This window comes from Crocuta crocuta, unplaced genomic scaffold (assembly GCF_008692635.1).
Source record: "Crocuta crocuta isolate KB4526 unplaced genomic scaffold, BGI_CrCroc_1.0 scaffold433, whole genome shotgun sequence".
Classification (NCBI taxonomy): domain Eukaryota; kingdom Metazoa; phylum Chordata; class Mammalia; order Carnivora; family Hyaenidae; genus Crocuta; species Crocuta crocuta.
Genome location: NW_027530001.1, coordinates 3,563,497 through 3,583,597, shown reverse-complemented (window position 1 = coordinate 3,583,597; position 20,101 = coordinate 3,563,497). Strand labels below are relative to the sequence as shown.

General features: G+C 37.1%; 1 protein-coding gene and 1 long non-coding RNA gene across 3 annotated transcripts in view; one reads left to right on the top strand and one right to left on the bottom strand.

Moving 5' to 3' along the window:
- LOC144231245 (uncharacterized) overlaps positions 1 to 2,327 on the bottom strand; it is a 4,037-nt gene extending 1,710 nt beyond the window's left edge. Inside the window, exon 1 of the long non-coding RNA XR_013335018.1 lies at positions 2,202 to 2,327. This is a non-coding gene — a long non-coding RNA (uncharacterized LOC144231245). The remainder of the gene's footprint in view (positions 1 to 2,201) is intronic.
- SPATA16 (spermatogenesis associated 16) overlaps positions 1 to 20,101 on the top strand; it is a 223,871-nt gene that overhangs the window by 31,379 nt on the left and 172,391 nt on the right. The gene's annotated exons all lie outside the window — the stretch shown is intronic.

Sequence of the window (20,101 nt, the reverse complement as noted above, 5' to 3'; positions counted from 1 at the left end):
AAAGTTACCTCCCTGAAGTTTTTACTTGAAGGAGATGGCCTCGATAAGAGTCTATATCTCAAAGGCACAGAGAACAATGTAAGTTCCTCCAAGAAGGACTTTGGTTTCCTAAGGCCAATATTTACAAGTCTATTGAGATAAATAGGGGAGATTTTAGGATTGGTTAAAAAGGGATGGATGAACCCTGAGCTGCCCCTAGAGCTGCATTTTTATTTTTGCAAAGAAATGTAAGATAAGGACAGTTGTTCTCAATTCCTCAAAGAATTGGCTCACAGCCTAAATGACACCAAGGGTTGATCCACCAATGTAACTATATTATCTTTTTCAGTAAATTCTTTTTCAAAGCTCTCTTTTTTTCTTTCTCACTGGTATATAGCTTAGGGGAGGAAGCCTTAAAAAAATTCTTATCAGACTCTGCAATTGGGCCAATTTTTTACCATAAAGCTACTTTGTAGCTGTTGGCCAAGACAAACAGTAAATATTTCTGACAGGACTGAACAACCCCTTGGATTTAAGAGGTGTCCTCAGAGAAGGTGCAAAAGATATTTTTATTTCCTCTCTCTACCCAGTACTACAGACAGAGAGCTGGGAAAGCTGAATCTAGTAAGAATTCTCACTCTTCGCTGGCTTCTGGCTGCCAGTTTTCCAGGATCCCATCTGCAAATTCTGACTGGGGTTTAAAATGGAGAATGTAGCTCTGATATTTACTAGGATTTGGCAAGGCTTTCATTAAATTTATTTTTAGTTTCCTTTAGCTGTTTAAAGGAATAATGTAGCAGTTTACCAGAAAATCAGTGGGTCCCATAATTTGGGGAGGAGGCCATATGGGGGCCCTCCTTTGAAGGTAGATAATGGGAGCATTTGACTTGCTATTAAAGAATCTGTATAAGGCCTTTGAGGACAACCTCTTTTCCAGTGTCCCAGTTAATTACAACTAAGACACCAATTTCTGGGCCAGTGTTTTGATGATGGATCCTAAGGAGGGTATAATGGGGGAGGCCTAAGTGTTAATTTAGGAATCTTCTGTGTCTTTAATTTTTCATTAACCTTTTGCAACAAAACTTTCCATGAAGTCATTTTGGAGTCTTGAAGCCTTTTGGAGCCTCTATTTAACAGATAAGGTAGGTATCCTATTCTGTTCATTTGATTTGGGAGGTCTAGCTTTTAAGGGTGCTTCTTAAACAATCTTAACGAAATAAGACCGCAATGGCCATTGAAATTCTAGGTTGTTTTTAGTAAGACTTTGCAACTTTTCTAGATATTTATAGCTGTTGGGACCATAGTTACTAAACATAAGACTGGCATACCAGAAGATGGCACACTTAACTCTTCGGAATTTAAAGATATTGTTTTTATCATTCACTCACTCACTCACTCATTCATTCATTCATTCATTCATTTTAGCTTAGCCTTTGGGTCTCTCAGAGCCAAAATAATACCTGAAAAGGATGTGCCACTGCGTTAAGAACTGTGTGAAGTTTTACAGTGTACCTCGTTGCACGGAAATGTTCTTGAGCTTGGCAGATGGCCCTAGTGTCAATCTAACCCATTCTGGATAACCAACATGGGAGACTTTGAGTTACAGAATGAGTGCTCTAACAGCCTTAAGTACTTGACTCTCGCCCACCAGTTTTTGTTTTTTTTGTTTTCTGAGATTCCCATTTTTAGCAGTTAGCCTTTACCTCATGTGCACATTAACATACTGGCAATAACCAACAAACTGGGGACTGGGGAAAGGATTGAACCTGCAGACTTCAACAAACTGAACTAGGAATTCCACAAGAGTGCGGAAGGGCAAACTGCCACTAACAGTTCCCACATAGATCTTGGAGATACGATCATGGGCTAGGGGTTAGCTGTTACTGCAGAGTGACCAAGAGAAGGCTCTGCATGCACTACCAGCAATTCCCACCATGGAACCTGAGACAAGGGAGAGGATTGGACCAACAGATCCCAAAGAATAGGGGCTGTGGACTGATTCCAAACAAATGGAGTACTGCAGTTGCCACCAGCAGTTCCTAACATGGAATCTGAGGAAGGATTCCAAACAAATGGGGAACTACAGGCTAAACCATCAGCAGTTTCCCACATGGAATCTGGAGACAGAACCAAGGGCTGGGTGTTTTTTACTCAAAGACCTGGGAATTTGCAGACTGAAAAGCCAATTAGATTTGGAAAGCTCAGAACCAAGAAGAACTTACCCATGGCCCTCAGAAATAGTGAGAAAGATATTGGACTCAAAGAATGCTCACAGGGTATCAAGCCTGTGTTTCTCATTGTCCTTGAAGCTGTTGAACATCTCTCCTTTAATCTTGCTGCTGCCACCAAATCTGTTAAAACAAAAATCCAAGTGAGTAAATTTAAAGGTCTAATTTTATTCAACAGTCCATGAATCTGGCACCATGCTATCTAGCAGTAGAAAGGAGCTCTGAAGGGTTGTATGAAATGAAAGGTTAAAAAAAACTTTAATGTTTATCTTATTTTAAGAGAGAGAGACAGACAGAATGCAAGCAGGGAAGGGGGAGAGAGAGAAAGAGAGAGAGAGAGAGACAGAATCTGAAGCAGGCTCCAGGCTCTAAACTGTTAGCACAGAGCCTGACACAGGGCTAGAACTCACAAACTCCAAGATCATGACCTGAGTCTCAGTCGGACACTTAACCAACTGAGCCACCCAGGTGCCCATAAGATGGAAGATTTTAAAAGGCAGAAAAGGGACAGGAAAAGGAAATTATTAATAAAGAATGCATTATTTCAGGCAAGCTCACCCTTAGGGAATAGAAAGGTTTATCAGGTGGATTATACAAGTAGTGCTACCAGCTAATTTCATGTTGACCGGTTAAAGGTTATATTTCCAGGTTATATAACCTGGAAAGGTTAGGTATTAAGTCTGTTTGCTGACATGGAGCTTAGCACAACTAATTCCGTTTGGGGCTTGTTGCGTCTTTTTTAACAGATGGGACTATTATTCTTTTTTAAAAATGGTGAAAATATCCTTCCGAAAAATAGTGAAAAATGAAAAGCCAGGTGATAAGACAGGTTGAGTAACTTGCTCAAGGGGCAACAGCCAGAAGTGGTAGAATGGGAAGCTGAACTAGGGTGGTTTGGTTCCCCAATTCCCCCATATACCTTGCTACCATGAGTGTGAGTTTGTTGGAAATACAGAATTTAGGATTGTGTCAGATGTACAGAATCAGAATCCCAAGTGATCTTTGCAAACACTGTAGTTTGAGGAACATTGTACTCTGGTATGTGAACATTAACAGATTTGTCCTTCAATTAAAACTTTACAGTTTGGTTCTTAACTTAAAATGTTCTATGCCCTCACTAATTTCATAAGAAAGAATTTCTTTTTAAGCAGTTTTTCCTATAACAATGAGTTAGAAAATTTGGATTCCAATTTGAGTTGGATTTCAAGGACCTGTAAAATTTTTTCAAAAACCCCAAAAGTTGGTGGTGGAAGAAGAACATTACAAAAATTACAATCTATTATCATCATTATTTTATAAAAATATGGAGCAGTTTACCACCAAAGAGATAGAAAATAGAAAGGGCACATTTTCAGAATGAAGGATATTTTAAAAATAAGTTATATGTTAATTTTATGAAAAGTTAACTGAATTGTCTGTATTTTTTATTTCCCCATGGGTCAGTAAAGCACTGGTCTGGGAACCAGCTTTTGGGAATCACTGTTCTAGAACACATTCCCTTTATGGTAAATGGTAGGTATCGTGGATGATTGAACCTGCACCAGGGCCTTCTTATGCGATTACTTCCAGTGTAATGGAATTTGGTATGAGGCAGGTCCATTTTGGAGCCCATCCAAGGGGGTTTATTTAATGAAGTAGCAAAGATATCTCATTATAGGGCAGCCTCACCTATAATTGCTCTGCTGAGAATAATTCTGTAGCAAATCTCTAGGGCATGAAAATGTGGACATCCCAGAAAGCTTAATTTAAATCGATTCTAACACACATAGTTCTTAGTGCAATATAATCAAGAAATGGAGAGTTCACCAAATTCTGAGTGCCTGTGCCTGTACTGTCTTTTTAAAGATATGACTATTTGCATATGGATCCAGTGTACATTTCTTAACTCCTGCTGGGATCCAGACCCTTTTATTCAGCTAAGCGTCACAATAACCCTCAAAGACAGATATTATCGACATCATTTTACAGAATAAAGAAACGGATACTCTAAAATGTAAGGGAGAAAATGCCACAGCTAGTTTCTGGCAAGGCTGAGATTGAATTCAGATGCCCTGATTTCATATCTGGAATTCTTGACACTATTGCTTTTCACTTAAAAGTCTATAAAAATTGTATACGAATATTATTAAAAATGTAGATTCTTACATGTTACATCTATGCTGGGGCACAAGATGCCTTTTTTCAAATAAGTTCCCAAACTGTTGGTCTAGGGACCTTTCTAAGTAGCAAGGATTTATTCCACATCATGTTCACAAGTGCTTGCCACTGTCCCTCTAGCACATTAGCGGCACACGCTTCTATAGGTCTAGCTTGCAGAGCCATTGGTGGCGATGAGGGTCCAGAGCTGTGATGAATTTGGAGTCAGATTATCTGTGATGCTGCTTCTGGTTCCTACTTACTGTGTGACTTTGAGCAACATCCTTAACTCCTTAGAGCACTGTTGAGTAGGAAGGATAACAACTAATGCCCAGCTACAAAGTGCTGTCATATAGGATTACTTGTTGAAAATGTGATGAACCCAAAATTCATGTACAAGTTGCCTTTGTATTTTTCAAGTGCCTCATTTTCCTGAACAATATGTGTATGTAACTTAAAACTTTAGTGCCCCAAAGGATTTTGCCTAATTTAGTGTTTATCATCATTGTTTTAATCCATATACTTGTTTTCCCTTTAACATTAAATATTTATAGTCTTCTTTTAACAGTATTTAAAATTCAATCAAAGCAAGGTGCCAAAATAATGTATGTTTTCTACTCTGTTCCCCCTTTTAGAACCAGTGATCTGAATCAAACATGATTTTGAACTATTAACTAAATTCTGCAAAAATATGAGCTTTCACTTAAATGCACAAATTGTTATGTTGGAAATATTTCATCTTTCTTAGTTGTCAGAAATAAACTGGCTGTTGAAACTTTATATTCAGTATTAAACATTTCAGCTTTTTAACTTGATTGTTGCCATCTTTATTCTGTTCAGGGACACTATATCTAATAAGTAATGATAAAAGATATTTTTATATGTTAGGAAATTTACATAGCAGAAAAACACAAAATAAATGCCTCTCTTAACCTCAAAAATAAAATAATAAAATAAGATATATCCCTACAGTTAAACACTAGTTAAATATGACATATCTCTAGAAAAGCAGGATTTGCCTTTGTAAGAAAAGAAGTATATTAATACCACTAACGTCTAATAGCTGTTTCACCCTATCATAGTCGTAGGTGCAGGGGATACAAATACAAGGTAAGTTCCTGTCCTCAAGAAGACAGAATAAGGGCTTGCTGCCCGCCTTCCAAGACTTCGTTTGCATTTTCAGATTATATATTTTTTTAATTTTTAGTTTAGCGTGTTATTGTTTATATCTTAAAAGATTTTTTTTGAAATGTTTTCAAGGTGGATATTTAGAAGGACTTCCTACATATTTCAGTGTAATTTAATTAACTTCAGGGGTCATTAATCCCACCCTAGGGGAGTCAGAAAGATTAAAAGATTTAAGCTACAAAGGGAGGTTGACGATTGGTTAAAGGAACACAATATATTTCAGGCTGAGTATTATTAAAAAGATATGGAAATTGGAAAAATGTCTAAGGTCACTCCTCAATTTGATGGACCCTGTTAGTATCAAGGCTTTTGATACAGATGGTTCTGGCTCCCCAGCGTACCGGAGTCATCTGACTCCTGCTAAGCCCCGCTTTCCTTTACTGCATCAGAGCAGCCATTGACACAGCAAGGAAAGGAACAGCAATTCTCATCTGCACATAGCACTCCTAACATAAACTTGTGGGGAGGCGTGTGGGGAGAATCAAACGGAGAGGAAGAGTGAGAACGAGGACAAGTGAGGTTCACAGAGAGCCATTTGCTCTCTCAGAGAGAACTGAGTTGTCCCCTAGTGGTAGAGCATGGGGGAAGGGGTGAGTAGGAGCAGTTTCAATAAAGAAGACTACACTATAACTTATATCACTTTACACATGAAAGAAGAAGCACATTCCATATAAAAATATTATGAACCTTGTAGATTCTTTTTTTTTTTAAATTTATTTATAGGAGAGAGAGAGACAGACACCAGGAGCAGGGGAGGGTCAGAGAGAGAGGGAGATACAGACTCTGAAACAGGCTCCAGGCTCTGAGCTGGCAGTCAGCACAGAGCCCGACGCGGGGCTCGAACCCAGGAACCACGAGATCATAACCTAAGTGAAAGTCGGACGCTTAACCGACTAAGCCACCCAGGCGCCCCAGAACCTTGTAGATCCTTGACATAAATACAACATTATTAGGGAGGCTATTAAATACATATATATAGATGTCTAACCTCACCCTCAGAGAGTCTGATACAATTGTGCGGGTCAGATAATGAATGACCATGCCTCGGGCACTGGTATTTTTAAGTTCACAAGTAATTTTATTGAACAGAAAATACCTGAGAACTGCTGAAAACTTTCTTCCCCTTTAAAATCACCTATAATAGGACTTAACCCGTGTGTGTGTGTGTGTGTGTGTGTGTGTGTTTAAGGGAATTAAGAGATAATATCTGAATATTCTAAAGCTGTTAAAAAGCATCAAGAAACTTTTAAAAATCATTGTTATGAAAATGTGTTCTTTGGAAATCTACACTTAAATAGTCCTCTCCTCTTTACTTAAAAAGCAAATTCACTTGATGAATACTTTCCTGTTAACACTAAGAAATACATTGATACTTAACTCCAGTCAGTGGTTAGTTAGTATGTGTCTCTGAAATACCAAATTTATCCCCTCAGTGACGATCTCATGAAAAGCAATTTATGAATCCATGAGAAGCTGAGGGAGATCTTTCCATGAACAGGATAATTTCCATAGTTTACAAGTGTTATGGATTTGATTCAAATGACAGTAAACATCAATGTAGCTTTTAAATATAGTTAACATTGTGTACATTGCTGCGACTCAAAACTCAGTCACAGAAGTTTTATACAAAGCTAAATTATGCTTCAATTGGATAATTCCATGTTGAGGTTTATACACACACACAATGATGATTCTTATCCAAATATTAGATAATGTTGCCCAACATTTTTCCCACTACCAACTTTCCAAATTTATTGCAAGGCTTCCAAAGCCAAATAAAGTTAAAAATGGCAATCCTCTGTCTTTTTTCTCCACGCCTTTCCAGCCATCATACACAATATAGTGTGATATTCACACAGATTCTGTGGGTGCCCAGTGGATGAGATCTACTTGAATTTGTTCACAGAAATGTATTGTAGAGTAAGTTTGTAGTTACTCTTTTGATTCAGATTATGTAGAAGAACGGCAGGAGAAATTTTTTATTTCAACATCTAGTTATTTGTTTAACTCCTCTGTTGCCTCATTTGACACTCAAAAAAATAGGGAAGATTTTGTTTCCACCTGGGAGATGATCCTGTTCCTAACAGAGAATAGGATATAGTTAGGCAGGAGGTAATAAAAAAGGGAAATAGATTTTCGTTGTACTTTCTCAGTGTGGTTTCCTTGTTTTGTACCTAGAACATTGGATTCATACATACTTGAATGCCACTGCCAAAATATATTTTCTTTTCAGAAATAAACAATTTCTGGAGTACTTGTTTTGGTTCATGATGATGATGATGATGATGATGATGATGCTACCAATTGATGAATAAGAAATTATTGATTTTGTGGGGTAATTTATGCCAAGAAATCAAGCACAAATTATTAGGTGATCACTTTCTCACTACCTCGTATTGTAGACATTTCACTTGCCATGAACCAAGTATTGCTTTTAGAGGAAAGCAGCTAAGGGGGTGAGGCTGTGAGGGAACCAGAAACAGAAAACTCCAGGGTAGGTAAAATAGGAAGAAACTGAGGGCTGCCAGTGTAGAAAGTGCAAAGCAGAATGGGGAGAAATGGAGCTAGAGGAGCTGACAGCTTGCCAGGGAGCCATGCATGCCTTGTCAAGATATTGGACATCATCCAGTGGAGGACCGGAGGCCTCCTAAAAGGATTAATATAGAGAATGATGGAGTCAGATTTTTGTTCTTGCTATATAGAGAGCAAAATAGTGCTTAATCTCTGGGTTATAATCTGGTACTGGGTTGTGAAATCAATTTAATGGTTTGTGACCAGCATTGTATTTAATAGAAACAGAATGAAATGGAATGGAATGGGAATACAGTATAATGGGAAATATTAGAGTTCATAGAATATTGAAAGGTAAGTCTTACATTGTGAAATTTAATTTATATACCTATAAATTAAAATATAGATAGGAAGAAGAGAGAAAACATAAATAAATTATGTCTAGCTTTATGTGTTGGAGGGCAGGGAGGTGTCAGGGGTGTGATGTAACATACACTTCTTACCCTGGAACTTGGTCAAAAATAATTGGAAACCTCTGGTGTAGAGGCAGGTTTGAGAGGGTAAAGACTAGAGGCCATTTGGAAGCTATACCTGTGATAATCTAGGTGAGAAAAGTAAAAGTCAGAATTGGATAAGCAATAATAACTACAAAGAAGAGAAACCAAAGTAGAGGGAGGGAGGGAGGGAGGGAAAGAGGAAGGAAGGAAGGAAGGAAGGAAAGATAAAAAGATAATTTTTACCCATTGGTGGCAGGTGAGAAACAAGCATTTTCTAAGGATCAAACAAAGTGCCACCAACTCAGTAACATAAGCACATTTAGGGGTAAATGGATGAATGAAATTTTGGACATGTTTTGTGTTAAGCCAAGTGGCAAAGCAGCACGCTTGTTGGATAGAGGCATGTAGAAAGCACAGAGGAGAGTTTATAACCAAAGATAGACACTGAGGAATCATCCATACCTGATACTCTCTGAAGTGTAAAAAAAAAAAAAAAAAAGGAGGAGAAGGGACACTGGGCTGCCTCAGTCAGTAGAGCATGCTGACTCTCCATCTCAGGGCTGTGAGTTCAAGCCACATATTGCACTTAAAGTGGAAAGAGAAGGGAAGGGAAGGGATGGGAGGGGAGAGGAAGGGAGAGGAGGGGAGAAGAGGGGAGAAGAGGGGAGATGAGAAACGAATTCTGAAGAATGTGAGCAATTAAGGAAAAACTATAATATTAAGAAATGATGAGACTAATTAATAGGGAACTCTAAGAAGTAACTCTTCATGGACTGAATGACTCAAGAAACTAGCTGGTTACAGAGTGTCTAGAGATAGAATTAAGAGTGAAAAATAATCTATTTGGCTGCCAAAGGTCTATGGAGAGAATAATTTTAATGGTCATCACTGCAACTCAACTTGGAAACCTTGCTTCCTCAAGAATGAGACTAAACACACGCTAGCAAGCCTGGGGAAATAGTTGGGACCCCAAAGGTTAGATTAACCGTGTTCACATATCCCCTATTTAGAATGTGGGATACAGCTTAACGAGCACAATTTGTACCTTAAAATTTCACACACTGGAAAAAATTAGTCTTTGCACAGTATATGGTTAAATATGTGTTATAATCTCAATTACCTTTGTTAAAAGAACAAACCATTATCTCAAACTGACACCTAATTTCAATACATAATCAAGTGAAAGCTTGGCTTATTTCTAAACAAAGCAGAAGTGAAATTGAAAAAAGAAGCGGGCACAGTGTCCAAAACATGAAAATATTTACTTTGATGATGAATCACAAAATTCTACTCCTGAAACTAATATTACACTATATGTTAAATAACTGGAATTTAAATAAAAAACTCAAAACTATAAAAAATAATTAAAACAATAAACAAAATTTAAAAAAAATTACCTTGAAGAGGAGAAATGGAACAATAGTTCAAAGGGAATATAGAGTGATGGGCAGATTTTCACCTTAAGAATAAGGACACTGGACCTGATTATAATGGATAAGCCCGTATAGAGAAAGAGAGAATAATAGTAATAAAAAGATGATTGCAAATGTGAGATTCCCAAGAAAGTATGAGAGGATGGGGGAGTGGAGACAGATGGAAAGATTAGATTTGAACATGAGGAAACCTGTTTCACTAAGATGGGAAGGAAGAGTTGTTACGGGTGGAGGGTTGAAGTCATTCTTAGCTCAGATTTTTTTAATTGACTTGGAAGCAGTCAAGGGATCTGAAACTTGAAACCGAAGACTGGATAGACAACGAAGACAAATTAGACCAGGGCTATATAGGATTAAGCCAGAGGATTCAAGGCCTCTTCAGGGAAGAGGGACCATTACTTTATAATGACAACAAACAACAAAGCTCTATGGTTTTCTACAATGTGTCCCCGAGAATTCAAAGGCTTGACTGAGACATGAGGTTACAATGAGATGGCTGCAAGAGCAGAACCCTTTTGACTAATTTTGGGAGAAGGGTTGTAGTGGTGGGCTGGGGGTCTGGGCTGAGTAGTAAAGGACGGAAGAGAACTATCGGATCGAGAGAGGGCACAGTAGTGCAGGGACTAACGGTTCCGGGAAAGGCATATGAGGACATGAGAGTGAAAGAGGAGGAGGCTAGGAGGTTTGGTCAAGGAGTATAAGATTTGAGAAGTTAAGTTCCATAGGATTGTGCTGCTAAATTGGAAGAATTAAGGAGTTGAGGAGTTAAAATAAGTAAAAGACCAGCATATTAGATGTCGCCTACAGCTGGAGGTCACTCAGGATGATGTTGGGACAGAGAGCAAAGAGGAACTATAATCCAGGGGTCACCTCTTAGTAAATGTGGAGGAAATAATCAGGAGTCTATAGATGACAGAACTGAAGAGGGTAGAATAGCTAGATGACATGGTATTCTGAGATACTGAGCTAAGGGGACAGGAAGGCCAAAAAAATACTTCTATATGACAGAGGCTGTGGGAGGTCTGGGCTCCTTGGAGGGCCTGGCTTAAATTAAAGAATGTGGAAGAATATTCAACCTCTTGATTAAGGGTATGGGGTGGTTTATTTCCAGTGGGAGGAGCCACGCACATGACAGTAGGCAGCAGTGGAGGACAGATTTCAGAGGGGAAGGCACAGAGCACAGAGTCTCATTCCGAGAAGATTGACGCATGCTCAGGACAACATGCATTAATTATCTCTCCCTTCCATTCTACTGGTCAATAGTCTAGCTCAGATAAAAGTCAGTACATAATCCACTTGTTCTCAATCTTCTTGGGAAACTCAGCAAGGCTTAGTCTGAAAGAGGAGACTATCGTAAGAAAAATTTTCTTCTTTTTGTTACCTGTACTTCATCTGTGTCCTTTTTTCCTATGTATGCACCACACTAATCATGAAATAGTAAGGGTTGCTAGAATTATGTAAACTACAATGATAAATTGCTCTTATAATACACCTCTAAAGTTAGTCGGCAGGGTTATTTGTACATTTTGGCATGCTCATTTATATTTATTGGATTTTTTTGCTTGTTTTTAATATTTGAAATATTACTGAATAATTGTTTATGACTACTTAGAAGGCAACATATTAATACATGTAGTGGTAAGCACATCTTTTTAATGAAAGAGTCACCCTAACTTACCTTGAGCATTTAAAAAATAATTTAAAATATTGATAAGTAAGTATTCTCAGTGACTTTATTAACATGCCATGTGTATTTTGTGTGTGTATGTGTGTGTGTGTTCTGTGCTTTTAGGATACTCTATCTGGGATATTTCCTAGAGCACTGTCTTGGAGATAGGGTGATTATTATTTGTCGGCATATTAGGTTTTAAGCACAGCAAGCAAATGTTTTCAAATACCAAGCAGAATGATGAAAAATAAAAATTAATGCAGCAATCAATATTCACACTTGCCGATGCCTTCATGAGGTGTGAATGTTGAAAGCTGGTAACTTCAATACCAGTTGGTTCTTTTGTTTTTATCTTAATCATTTTATAACTTTGCAATCCACTCAGCAAGAGAGTGAAAAAAGATACCCAACATAGTTTAAAGTAGCTCAGCCCTGACTAATCTCAAATTAGGAATGAACAGAACATCCTATCATTTGTACAGGTTATGGGAGCAGCAATCAAGTATCCACTTAAGCAAAAGTAGTAAGTAAAATATTATGCTCTCTAACACCAGGGACATATGTCATCTTTGAGTATAGAAAGCCATCACTGGAACTAAGGGCTCTGCTCAGCATTTCTGGCTCCAACAGAGAGTTGTCCTCACAGATACTTTAGAACTGAATTATGGTACACTTCTCTGCACTTTAGTGGCAGGAACACTGAGGGTGCATTCTAAAGCAGGTCCCTACTGCTAAGTGATGGATTTAGGCAGAGTGCTCAGACAGGGTATCCAGAGAACATGACATGTGGGAATGTCCATTTAAGGCATCACACAGTTGCTGCTACTGCCACTTGTTAATTTAGGCTGTCAAAGGAAGAATATGAAAGAATGAAATGAATGCCAAAAGGCTTAGCTGATGCTAGAGAGAGGTGTAGGTAGTTATGACGGGCTTTTGACCTCCACTTAAGTGCATCCTGATGACAGTAACATGCACAGTGGAATCCTCAGGTCAGTCATCAGCTCCCCCATACACAGCATGACTGTCACAAGTGGACAGTGTGCTGGACCACTCAGTGCATTTGTTTTATATATTTTAAACTTCTTACTGTGTTTTTTTTTTTTTGGACAGGTAATACATTCATACAGATAAAAACTAAAGAGGTAGAAAATAGTGGGCAGCAAAGTCTCCTTTTCACTCTTATTCTCCAGCCACCTGATTTCCATCTCCATGGGCAACCACCGCTTATCATTTAAGTTAATAAATATAAGAAATGTGGTAGTACACAATTCTCTTTCTGAACTTGACTTCTTTATTTACAAGTGAAAATAGAGGCCTGTTCTGTATCAGTGTATACATATTTCCTCCTCTTTGTAATGGCATAATATTCCATTATATTGAAGACATGTATTCCCTATTGATGAACATATGGGTTGTTTCCAGTATTTTCTTCCTAGAAATGGTGCTACAATTAAGAATGTTTTGCTCTTAGAAATAGTGCTATAGTTAACAACTTTGTATGCATGTCATTTTACATTACTGCAGGCATGTCTGCAGAATATATTCCTCGAATTAGAATCCAAGAGTTTGAACTTTAATAAAAAGTTGAAACTGTAATAAACATTGCCAAATCAGACACCTATCAGCTGTGTATGAGACCTGTTTTCCTTTATTCTAACTAAGCCAATGTGTTATCAAATTTTTAAATATTTTCCAAAATTATAGATTTAAAAAAAATCAGCATAAGACAAATTTGTACTTCTCATGTGATATGAGTTGAGAATCTTCTCCTATGTTAAGAGTCATTTGCATTTCCTTTTCTGTTCATTTCCACTTCTGTGTTTATGTACGTGGCTTTTTGGTGTTTGTCTTAAGAGTGCAATGGTTTTGGGGTCCTGGGGGCTCAGGCAGTTGAGGGTCTGACTCTTGATTTCAGCTGAGGTCATAATCCCAGGGTTTTGGGAATCAAGTCCTGCGTTGGGCTCCGTGCTGAGCATGAAGCCTGCTTGGGAGTTTCTCTCTTTCTCTCTCTCTCTCTCTCTCTCTCTCTCAAAATAAAAAAAAAGAAACAAACAAACAAAAATAATGCAATAGTTTTATATTCAAAACAAATTTGGTAAGTTCCTTTTGGGCAAATAAGTTTTCCCTTATAGAATTCTGGTAATTCTTTGCAGAGTAGGAGAAAATGATTTCCTTTTAATTTGTATTGGGTTATAAACTTGCATTAGGACCCAATTACCATCCTTTAGTGGTGCCAACACTGACTGAGTGGCCATTTCTTACAGTATGAGGTAAATATGAGGTAAATGTCTCTAACACGAAGTGCATGCTCATATTTTCAAGAAATGGGATAGTAGTTAAGCAATAACATTTAGAAAAAATATTCCCAGTCTATAAAAATAAGAAAGCTCTTTATTAGTAGTAAGGTTCTTGTAGAAAAGCATTACTTCTCTTATATTTGGAGATTATAAAATCTTTGGCAATATAAGAATTGTTTATTATTTGAGATTGTAACATTTTAGATTTTGATGTTGTTTCTAATGAACTAAGTCTAGTGTTGTCATTTATTTTTGAAAACACTTAGAGGAATAATAAATACAGAAGAAGTAATAGCTAGCTAAAGGTAGAACTCACCTGGAATATTTATCTAATAATGTATTTTACAGGTAACATATGGCAGCATAGTTATATTAATTCTGAGTGACTTTTTTTGGTGTTAAATTTTGTTGAAAGTGTTACATTTTAATTAGTGTCTGGTATAAACCATTTATTTCAAGTAGGAAAATAATTTGATTCCTCCTACCACATATTTACTCTGGAATAAAAAATATAAAGACTGTCAATAAGGGCTAAGCCAACCATGATACCCAACTTGGAATTCTCTGACTGGCAGCAGTGATTTGATAAACAGGTTGTTTTTCCTCCATGACATCAGAAGACTAATGTTGTACTTTGAGTACCAACTGCTTCCTATAATAATGTTTTTTTGTAAATATGAAATTCATAGATTATAGATACATTTTAAGTGATTTTTTTTCATTTTTCATCTCTCAGATGTAAAGAAAAGAAATATTTCTTCACTTCCATACCCAGCAAAAAATAATAATAATAATAATTGTTTTTCTTTTATTGTTGTGAAATTGCTTCCATTTAAATAGTTAGTGGTATGGTCTTAACTCTGATTTGCTTTTTGTTTGTGTGTCAGCATTTCTTAGGCAGTTAGTGTGTGCCAACAGTTTACCTACACCTACTTCAGTTCTTACAACCACCCAAAGTAGGACAATCATTAGCCCCATTTTTCAAGTAAAGAAACCAAGGCTGTGGGAAGTCAAGTAACTTGCTTAAGATTAACCTTCCAGTAAGTAGAAGAGTTATAGCTTGAACTTAGGTCTCTGTGATTCCAAACATACATAGTGGTAACTATAACCACTGCGCAATACTGCCTGCTTAACAGTGGAGTCCTTTTTCAAATAAAATCTTACATAGAGCCATGATTGATATTCAAAATATTTTATAATCAATGAAAAATCATAAAGAGGGCACGTGCTAATTTGAACAGATACTGACAACTCATTGCTTGACATCAGCTCAATTAATTTAGAAAGATAAAATGGGGCTGTTCTGAGGCTACTATGGGGGCCTGTGACTCACCCCTGTGGCCCGTCCATCACACACTTTTGGAAGAAGCCCATTCCATCCTTATTTCTCCTTCAAACCCCCACCTCATAGAGGGGAAAGAAAAACTCATAAAGCCTCATACTGTTTGTATTTACCTATGCTCTGATAGAAGGTTCACATTCCTCTTATTTGTTCTCTGTAACTGGAGATGAAGATATAGATTCATTCAAATTCCTTTAAAATATCTTTTGACTAGACTCAATTCTAATATTTCTAGTCGTATTTCATAGGGAAATCTGTCCTTATATATTTTAGTATGCACTTGCTGGAAAATATATGTCTGCCCTTTATGGTCATTTACTGAATGTTTAAATCTATATAACTACAATTCCCCTTTAGCTCAAAATTACTGTCTTTTTTAAAACATTACATAAAGAGTATATGTCCAAGATGAGATTTGGGTCTAACATTTATGATTCATTTATTTAAATAGTTGCCAGGTAAACCGCATGGTGGGAAGATGACCTTGGACATTATTCTTACTGTGAGAAAATTGGACAAAGCCTAGAGGAAAGAGTGTAGGAGAAGCCTTGCAATTGTGAAAACTCCTACATTGGGGCCTGAATGCCTCAGTGATTGAGCCAGTTAGTACTTTAATTTTCTTTTTTTCAGAAGTATTTGTGTTGGCTTACTATACAAAGAAATACAGTTAAAATAAGAGCAAAGGAACAGAAGTCAAAAAGAGAATCAGACAGGGAAGTAGCCAAGGGAATTGGATAGGAAAGAAGAAATAGAGTAAATCACGAAAGCCTGTTCTGTGCCCTCTGGCCTTCAAATACACAAGTGGTAGTCTGTGCTTTCTAGAAGCCAAAGTGAAAAGAGAAATGGCATTCATTTAGCTATCTCTCATTTACTAATTTCAAATAATGCTGATCATAAGAAGAGTAGTCTTTTTATTGATACTGAGCTTTAAAGAAATTTGTTATGTAAGAATCTATATGAAGAGTATCAATATCTTTGAGATCATTGATTTGGAGATATAAATATAATTTTAGGAGCATGTTATACATAAAAGCAATGGCTGCTTTTTGTCTCAAATGTATAACTTCTGCATGCTTTTATGCATGGGGAATATGATTTTAATACTTATAATCTCATCACATACATGTTAATCTCTTAGAAATTTTTATTTCCTAATGCAGTGTCATTCAACAAATTTTTAGTGTGTGCCTGTTCTATGCCAGGCGCTGTGTTAAGCTCTGAGGATGTAATCAAAACAGTCATGTCCTTTCCCTTCATAAGGATTCTAGTTCATAAATGAAAAAGCAATGAAACAAAATGCAGTATTCATTTCAGTGAAGGAAGAAGGAGGAATGAGATGCTAAGACAATGCATGGCATCTGACAGCACCCGGAGTTGTGGTGCCCAGATTTTTTTAATTTCATGTATCAGTACAGCTTTTTTTTTTAATAGGGATCAACATAGGTTGTCAATATTTTATTACCCAAGAAAAGACATTTTAAACAGAAAAGAAGAAAGAAAAAAAAAACCAATGCTTTCTAACAACAGCATTTTATTTAAAGAACATTCTAAATTAAAAATATAGGAAGGATATTGTCTTACAATAAAGAACTTGCACCAAAAAAGACAACAAAGAAATTGTCAATTTTAATTTAAGATACATATAATGTTTTATCTGCAGAAAAGTATAACAAAACCTGACTTTAATTGCATTTATAGAAAGTGCTCCAAAAACATAGTGCCATGATAGAAAATAAAAGGAAGGGGCTACTTCCGAAACAGAGAACAGAGACCTCTTCTGAGGAAAGACAGAACATCTAAACTGAGGCCTAAAGGATGAGCATAAGCCAACAGACAAGGAGGAAAAAACCCCTAAAACTTTCCGTGTCAGAAATGTTTCACACTTTCTCCTCTGTATTAGCATTCTACTGTTGCTGTAAAAATTTCTGCAATTTTAGAGGCTTCAACAACATAATTTTTTATCTTAGACTCACTGTACTGAAATCAAGGTGTCCACAGGCCTGCATTCCTTTTGGAGGCTCTAGGGGAGAATGTTTCCCTGTCTCCAGTTTTTAGAGATTGTCTTCATTCCTAAGTTCACGGCCCCTTCGTCCCTCTTCAAATCCACCATGTAGCCTCTTCAAATCTCTCCTGCTCTGACATTGACTTGTCTGTCTCCCTCGGTACATTCAAAGAACTCCTGTGATTACATTGAACCCACCCAAATAATCCAGGATAATCTCCTTAATTTTGAAAGCAGTTTAATTATTAATGACCTGACTTCCATCTGCAACCTTAGCTTCTCCTTGCTGTGTTACAGAACATGTTAAAAGATTCCAGAGTGTAGATGTAGATATCTTGGGAGGCCTTTACTCTGCCTACCATACCCTCTGATAATGGAGAACAGTGTACGTTCTTAATCGCTTCCTTCTTAACTACTGATTTGTCTCAAACTCTGAAAGATATGAGATGTTACTTAACTTGCAAACTAACAGGACAACCTGCCAGAATTCATGGATGGCAGGAAAAGACATAAGACTCCTAGGTCACAGACGAAGAACTTTTTATCCATGGCATAGCAAGTACCATGAGCATTCTCATATTTGCATCCCTCATCTCCGGGCCCCATGGGGGGATGATACAGATGAGGCCTGATGGATACCTATACACACCATGGATTGCAGTAAAGGAGAGGGATTTCAAGCTTAGAGAGCCTGAATGATTTATAAAGAGCAATAAGAATGTCTTCCCTTTTTCCCAGAAGGAAAAATGACCTCTCTCTCCCAAGGCTATTTGATATGCAAACATCCTTAAAAATATAATCTAGAACAAACAGTGATTACTACCTCGTTTGCAAGAAGTACAAACAACTGCAACAACTAGAGACCCTTGGAAAACTGTTCTCCGGGGTCCTTATTGCTGCATCTACAGTTAATCACCTGGTCTACAGGTTCTCAAACATAGGGACTAGTTCTTTGAAAATCATTTTAAAATCAGTTAGTTTTATGTTAAAAGATTTGGGTTTTTTTTTCTTTTCACATACTATTTTTTTCAACTTCATTTGTTCACCTCAACCTCCATTTATTTATACCTTGTACTTAAACGTCATTCTAGTGCCTACTCTTTTCCTTCTTACTGACTTATCATCAAATAATTCTACATGAAAACATGTTGACTTTTTGGCTAATTTAATAAACAAATGACTAATGATTAATACTAAAAGACAGCTTGGCCTCAATTCATAATGAGGAAACCAAAACTAGCAAATTTACTAATTAGGGTCCTGAAACAAGTAGGAAGAAAACCAGGTGCTAGGGGCACCTGGTTGGCTCAGTGACTTAAATGTCAGACTCTTGAATTTGAATCAGGTCATGATCTCAAGGTTTCCTGAGTTCAAGCCCCATGTCAGGCTCTGTCTATTGACCAGGCAGAGCCTGCTTGGGATTCTCCCTCTTTCCCTGTCTCCCTAGCTCATGCTCTCTCTGCCTCTCTCCAAATAAATAAATAAACTTAGAAAAGAAAAAGAAAACCAGGCGCTCATATGATGTGAAATGTCATTCTAGGAAAACAGTGACAAACAGAGGGCCTTCATTAAGAAGTAGAAGATGAACAAATTCATTTCTACATATTTCATCCTCATCTATTCTGAGGGCAAGAAATGGCTGTGAGAAGTTAAAGAGACCCTGTTAAACAAACAGATGATTATATTTGACATCAGAAGTATCAACATTTATGAAATTACTAATGGAGACATTCCTTCTTTTACTGACATTCTCAAGTTAAACCTCCTAATTACTATGTGTCTAGTTCTAAGGACAAAGAAGGCTACAAGTATATAAAACTATATTAAACTACCTGATGATAAAAATGAAGTAGGTCAAAAGAAAAAAGAAACAAAAAGAAATAGATCCTGTTCTCTATTTGCAAAAGTAATGGTAGTAGATGTATGTCAATAAGACATGTTCTTTGAGCAACTTTCCCCCAGAAGTGGTAATATGTAAAGTGAGCTATCAGTGTCTTCCCATCCATCTAATAATCCTGAGACCAGCATTATGATGTCAGACTAAGGGAAAGGTGGCAGGGTTGATTCATAAAAGAGAGTTTCTCGGAGCCAACTAGATTGTGTTTATACTCTACATATGGGTAATTACAGCTTTGCAACTCAGAATTTTTTTATCTCATTAATTGTCCTGAAAAACTGAAGTAAAGCACCATCCCTACTTATACCATGTTCTTGTGCCATAATAGATCATTGCTCCTATGTTAAATTTGTCAATTTGAATATCCTGACAAAAGAAGCACTTACAAATTGCCAAGGAGCATGATGAATGGCAGCAGCTTTCCTTGACAGGTAAAATGCTGCAGCCATTCAGTGGAAGACATTTAGAAATTGCAACATAGGGGGAGGGGGCAAGATGGCGGAGAAGTAAGGAGCTCCGTACTTGCANAAAAAAAAAAAAGAAATTGCAATATAAAAACTTGCACTTTAAATCTGGCTTCTCTCCATCTGATCTCTGGGAATCCGAGGCCTCAGTTTCCTCATATGCAAAAAAAAAGGATGAAAATGTGCTGTCCTGTCTCAAGATGACATGATGTAGTGTTTGTGGAAACCTCTTAACTCATAAGTGGCTTTTTTAAAATCTGAATTTCATCCTCTTTGTCTTATTTTTGCTTTAGAAGGTCTTCGAGGGAATTCTATAGCACCTGTTAACAGCAGGTTTTTTAGGAAATCATACAGTTGGGGGAAAAAAAAGGATTGTGATTATAATCTGCAATTTATGACCTTCTCAGGTCAGAAATCTCTGAGCAGACCTCACAAAGCCAACCATACCTAGGTCCTGC